Here is a 6,000-nt window from a genome sequence, read left to right as displayed (position 1 = left end):
CTTCCTCAAGTGACAACATTTTGTTTCTTTATCTTTTGACCTTGAGAACAATTCTGATACTATGAGGAGGCATGGCATTCTGCAGACGTCCACTCATAGGGGTTGCGTGGCCATTTGCCCAGTTTTGTTAAAAATTTTTAATGGACTGCTGATACAAAGTCCATGTAAATCCTACACTTTCCCATTCTTTCCCACAGGAACTTGAAGCTCCACAAAGCTGTGTATTGAGTGTGACACTTTTCATTATAAAGATTAACGTCATCACTGGACAACTCCCTCATTCGTGCCCTTATTCAATCAAAACTGGACTATAGTTATCTGGTCTATGACTCTTCCAGGACCTTGGCCTTGAAAATGTTGGACTTTGTTTACTATCTACAGCTTTGGTTCTGCACAGGGGCTTTCCGCACATCTCCAGTCCAGAGTTCTACACTGAGTCTCATGAACCTCCTCTAAACCTCTGCCGTTTGCAAATGTCTTTACTGTGTACTTTAAAATTTTAGTCCTTACCACAACATCCCATCTGGAGTTGTGTTTTACTTTCTCAGTGGGACACGCTTTATCAGAATAGATGATCTGCCATTGTTCCTTTGGGTCTTCGTCTCCAGGTTCAGCTGGTCGAATCGGATCTGTCCTTGGATGACGTTGCTGTCATAACTGGTCAACTCATCCCACTGTGGCTTATTACATTCTCACCTGTGATGTTTCCTTGAGATATCTAAGGAAGGTGGATTGGAAGTACCGTCTTCTTTTTGTTGACCACCTTTCGAGCCATCTTTCATTCCATTCATATCGATGGTTCAAATTCAAGGGCCTCTGTGGACTCTGCCACAGTATATTGTTCGACAGTTGTACACAAGATCTCCTTTACAGTTTCTGTGTTCACTGCCGAATTGTACGACATTTTTCTTGCCTTGCATCATGTAGAAACTACGCAGTATACCAACTGTACCATTTATACTAACTCGCTTAGCTCTCTACTGGCTCTGTGATCGCTTCATATTAGTTCTCTTCATACTCTTGTCAATATTCGAAACCAACTGGTCAATTTTTGTTTACCATGTATTCCTATGAAGTTCTTATGGGTGCCAGGCCACGTCAGTACTCACGAGTGTGAGCTCTCTGACACTGCAGCTAAGTCCATCTGTTCTAAAGGTATCACTGCCGTGTTTGTTCCATACGTGGACTATAGTTTTGTATTCAAAGTTCGGCTCTGCGCCATTTGACAGTCAACTTGGAGTGAGGAGTGTGATGACAAGCTTTTCCAGATCAAATCCTCTGTTGCTCTTTGATCCTTTTACTTCTGTAAGGATCAGAAGGAGTTATCCTGGCCAGGCCACGCATTGCTCATAGTTTTTAACTCATCGTTGTCTTTTATCTGGGACTGATGCACCAATGTGTGGTCTGTGTGACACTGAGGTCACAATATCCTACATTTTACTGTCGTGCCATCGTTACGACCGTAAGCAACAACGCCATTTTGGGCATGTCTTTACCATGGGTTTACCCCTGACGTTGGACAATGTCATTAATGATAGTGATACTGCTTACCTCAGTTGTATTTTTAAATTTTTAAGAGCCATTGGCCTTTTAAATTTTATTTAAATTTTTAATTTGAAAATTGGACTATCTTTTGTTTTAGCATGATTCTTTTTTAGATATTTTAACGATTTTCCTTTTTTTACCTTTTTACCGGATGTTTGGCGCAGATAGCCTACTTGCTTTGCGTCAATAAACGCCAACCAACATCAGTTAAAGTGATTATCAAAGAATAGCATTCATTACTGCTGGTGTGATACTGTGGTGTTACCAGTCTTTTTGTGTATCTGACTGCTAAGTATGTCGTTGTTTACTTTATGACTATTAAATATTGTTTAAAACGACAGAGTGAGCTTTTCATATATATATAAGTAGAATAAAACACGTGAAGTAACTATAGAAAATAGAGGAAAGAAAACCTTATGTGTTACGTTTTACACTGTTATGTTTGCTTATGTATAAAGGATTGATTATTTTATATTAAAATTATTTCTAATACGCAAACCAACAAGTTATGTGACATTTAGAGCCGATATAAAGTATCGGTGGAACAGGATGTATCAGAACTACATTTTACATTGTTTGACATTTAGTAAATAGTATGATGCTAACAAAATTAATTGCTTTCAGCTGCAAAATACAAACACTTTATAAAAATGAATTTAATTCGAGGACTTAGAATTTCCAAAAGCGGTATACATTATGTACTTAACGGCAGTGGAGAATAAATGATTATGGATATGGCATTTGGAAAAGTCGGTTGTGTTTAGCAAATTCAGTATATAGAGGGTAATGTTAAATAATCAGGAGAAACTAGACAGTATTAATAGGTCAGAATAGCTGGAACATTAGCGTGTCACAAATATAGAAACACTTTAAATATGGTTTAGTCGAACATGTTTATTTAAGAAATTAATTCAGGATGTTAGAAAAACTCGTGGGTACAAAACGTCTATTTAAGACAAAAATACAAAACTCTATAACTTTAGCTCTTATGAAAGATGAAGGGCCCGGCATGACCAGGTGGTTAAGGCGCTCGACTCGTAATCTGAGGGTTGCGGGTTTAAATCCCTATCACTCTTACCATGCACGCCCCTTTCAGCCATGGGGGCGTTATAAAGTCGGTCAATCCCACTATTCGTTGGTAATAGAGTAACCTCAAAAGCTGAGGGTGGGTGGTGATGGCTAGCTGCCTTTCTTCTAGTCTTACACTGCTAAATTAGGGACTGCTAGCGAAGATAGCTCTCGTGTAGCTTTGCGCAAAAATTAAAAACAAAGCCAGAGCTTACAAAACATGAACGTAATCATCAGGCACAAGTTTTATTTAATGGATGGTATTAACGACATTACAAAACTGCAGATATTAGCACAATATTATATCAGCAATGAAAGTTTAGAAGGTTGACATATTGTAGATTCAGTTTTAACTCTTGTTAGTTATGAGAGGCACTGATCATTATACCCTAACACAAATGTACCAGCATTTATTACTGGTTTGGGACAAGTCAACAGATGGCGCTATTTCATGTAATTGCCACATTTGTCAGACCTGAGAATGATTGTTGTTGTAGCAAAAAAAATTGAGCTGTTCTTATTCTTTAGCTGGTGAGATTTTACTTTTATGTTTGGTTTTATTCTAACAATTATTTATATTCTTGTTATTTGAAAAGCGATAACATACGTTAACATTATCTGAAACTATAATTGTATTCCTGTAGCGGGCACAGCACAGATAGCCCATTATATAGTTTTACTCTTTATTAATAAGAAACAAGCAACTAAACACAACTGAATCTTTAATACTATGAATTACTCGAAGGTTTCGATTATTGTGTTAAATATTTTATTGTTCAACGCGTAGAAGACGAGTGTTCTTGGTTTTGATTTCTGGTTCTAGATATTTGTTTGTTTGTTTTTGAATTTCTTGTAAAGCTACACGAGGGATATCTGCGCTAGCTGTTCCTAATTTAGCAGTATAAGATTAGAGAGAAGACAGATGGTCATCACCACCCACCACCAACTCTAGGGTTACGCTTTCACCAACGAAGAATGGGATTAGCCCTTAAATTATAACGCCGCCACGGTTGAAAGAGCGAGCATGTTTGGTGTGACGGGGATTCGAGCCTGCGACCCTCACATTACGATTCAAGCGCCACCTAGCCATGCCAAGCCGGTTCCAAATATATAAACTACACTGAGAAAAATATCAGAAGTTTTGCTCATCAATTTCTTATTTTACTTGTTTAGTCCAAAAAAATAACTGTGGTAGCTAAATACAAAATAAAACATTTTGTTTGTATTACTGTGTGTTAATCCTACAGTTATTCAAAGTAAAATATGATTAGTTAATGAGATCATATTTATAATATCATTTATATTGAATAATTTATTTATATAACACAATACGATTTGGTATGGGAGTACGCGGGGTAAGAAGTCACGTGCTTAATAGTCAATATAGCTGGATAACATACTGTTCTATTACATCCAACGTTTAATATTGTAGACTATTAATGGATTTTGGAAGGATAAAATTATATTTGAAGATATCTGTATGAATTTAAGAACATACATTCTGTGTACTGCGAATTTACCCAATTACTGAAAATAAGAACAATACTGAAACAAATATTGTTAGTAAAGAACACAAACTAGGAAATGGTATATTCAATCATATAATAATGATAGTACGAAACTGATATAAAACCAGGAACTCTTTCATCGGTGACACGCATTTCTCTCAAGATTCCTTATATTTTCTTCTGTCAGTATAAAATTGAGGTTAAACGTGATTTGAACTCTAACACGGATATGTATATATATGGTCATTGGAAAAAGGTTTCAACCAATCGGGTTACCACGCTACTCAGTTTTTCTCTGTTTAATATCTGGTAATGTTCTAATTATTTATATTTATTTTTCTTTTACGTTCTATGAAAGTACGATTTTTCTGAAGAAATGAACGTACGATTCTACCGTCAGGATTGTAACTAGCACTTATTTATCCACGAAGTCCATTCATTTTCAGTAGTTGATAAATAAATGACGTTTCTATAACACACTTTCATTTGAACAAGTTCTACTTTCGTGATGACGAGAAACTCACTTGAAGTACAAATATATTCTTAATACAGCTGGTATGTGTATTAAAACATTAATTAAAATAAAATACACAACAACGTTTCGACCTTTTTAGGTCATTTTCATATTTAACAAAGAGCGTTTGCAACCTGATGTTGACCTAAAATGGTCGAAACGTTATTGTGTACTTTATTTTAATTTCGCATGCTGTTTATCAGATCGAACAACATTGGTCTGATATTAGCATTTACATTATTTTCAAATGTTTGTACAAATTTTATTAAGTTTCTTTTACAGCCCTAACTTTTCAGTTTGATACCTTTTGAATAAATCTTTTTTGTCTTACAGATCAGTTTTACATCGATTGCAATGTTATTAGCTGTTTAAACAAACTAACATATATAGCTTCAATATTTAATAATGACAACAAGAACAAAGATAATAAAACCTAATACAAGAAGGATTCATCTGTTTATTTTATTCTAGAAGCAAAAAGGAAAAATAAATTATGAGTTTCTAGAACTGAATTGTACAGTGACAATTATTGTTTTACCATAACACTTCCGTATAGAACAATCTTATATAATAAAAGCGAAAACGTTAATCATTATATATAAATTGAAATTACATTTTTATTTACCCGAATCTCGTGACGTAAAGAGATAAATAGTTATTACCATACACAAGTAACAAGATAATCCGAAAAACAATGCAAGATTTTGCAAAGGTAAAGGAAATCGAAGTGTGCTTTATCATTCGTTATCATGAAATTTACCAGGTTTTAAGTAGGCGGAGGAAAAAATTACTGACTATCATTTTTCAAAGAAAATTTAATATTTTTTGTCAGCAGTGAAGATCGAGGCAAAGTGATCAAAACGTGGACGTTAAATAAACGGAAGCTAAACCTGTTTCCATTTAATTTTCACCTACACGTGTTCATGGGTCATATTATGTTGTGTGCCTACAAAATAGATTAAACGAGACTTGTCTGCTTAAAGCTTCTCGTGTATTGTTTGTTTTTGAATTTCGCGCAAAGCTACGCGAAGGCTATCTGCGCTAGCCTTCCATAATTTAACAGTCTAAGACTAGAGGGAAGACAGCTAGTCATCACCATTCACCGCCAACTCTTGGGCTATTCTTTTCCCAACGAATAGTGGGATTGACCATTACATTATAACGTCCCCACACTCTGAAAGAGGCGAGCATGTTTAGCGTGACGGGGATGCGAATCCGCGACCCTCGGATTACGAGTCGCGTGCCTTAATAATATTAATTCGACATTTATTATTCCTTATACTCGTAAAAAATATCTATTTTAAATAAGTAGAAAACGTGTGTAGGGTGTGATTGTCAAATGTTGATTTTGAACAGCAACAAAGT

The sequence above is a fragment of the Tachypleus tridentatus genome, chromosome 1 (genome assembly GCF_004210375.1).
Source record: "Tachypleus tridentatus isolate NWPU-2018 chromosome 1, ASM421037v1, whole genome shotgun sequence".
Classification (NCBI taxonomy): domain Eukaryota; kingdom Metazoa; phylum Arthropoda; class Merostomata; order Xiphosura; family Limulidae; genus Tachypleus; species Tachypleus tridentatus.
Note: the sequence above shows the minus strand (reverse complement) of the source record.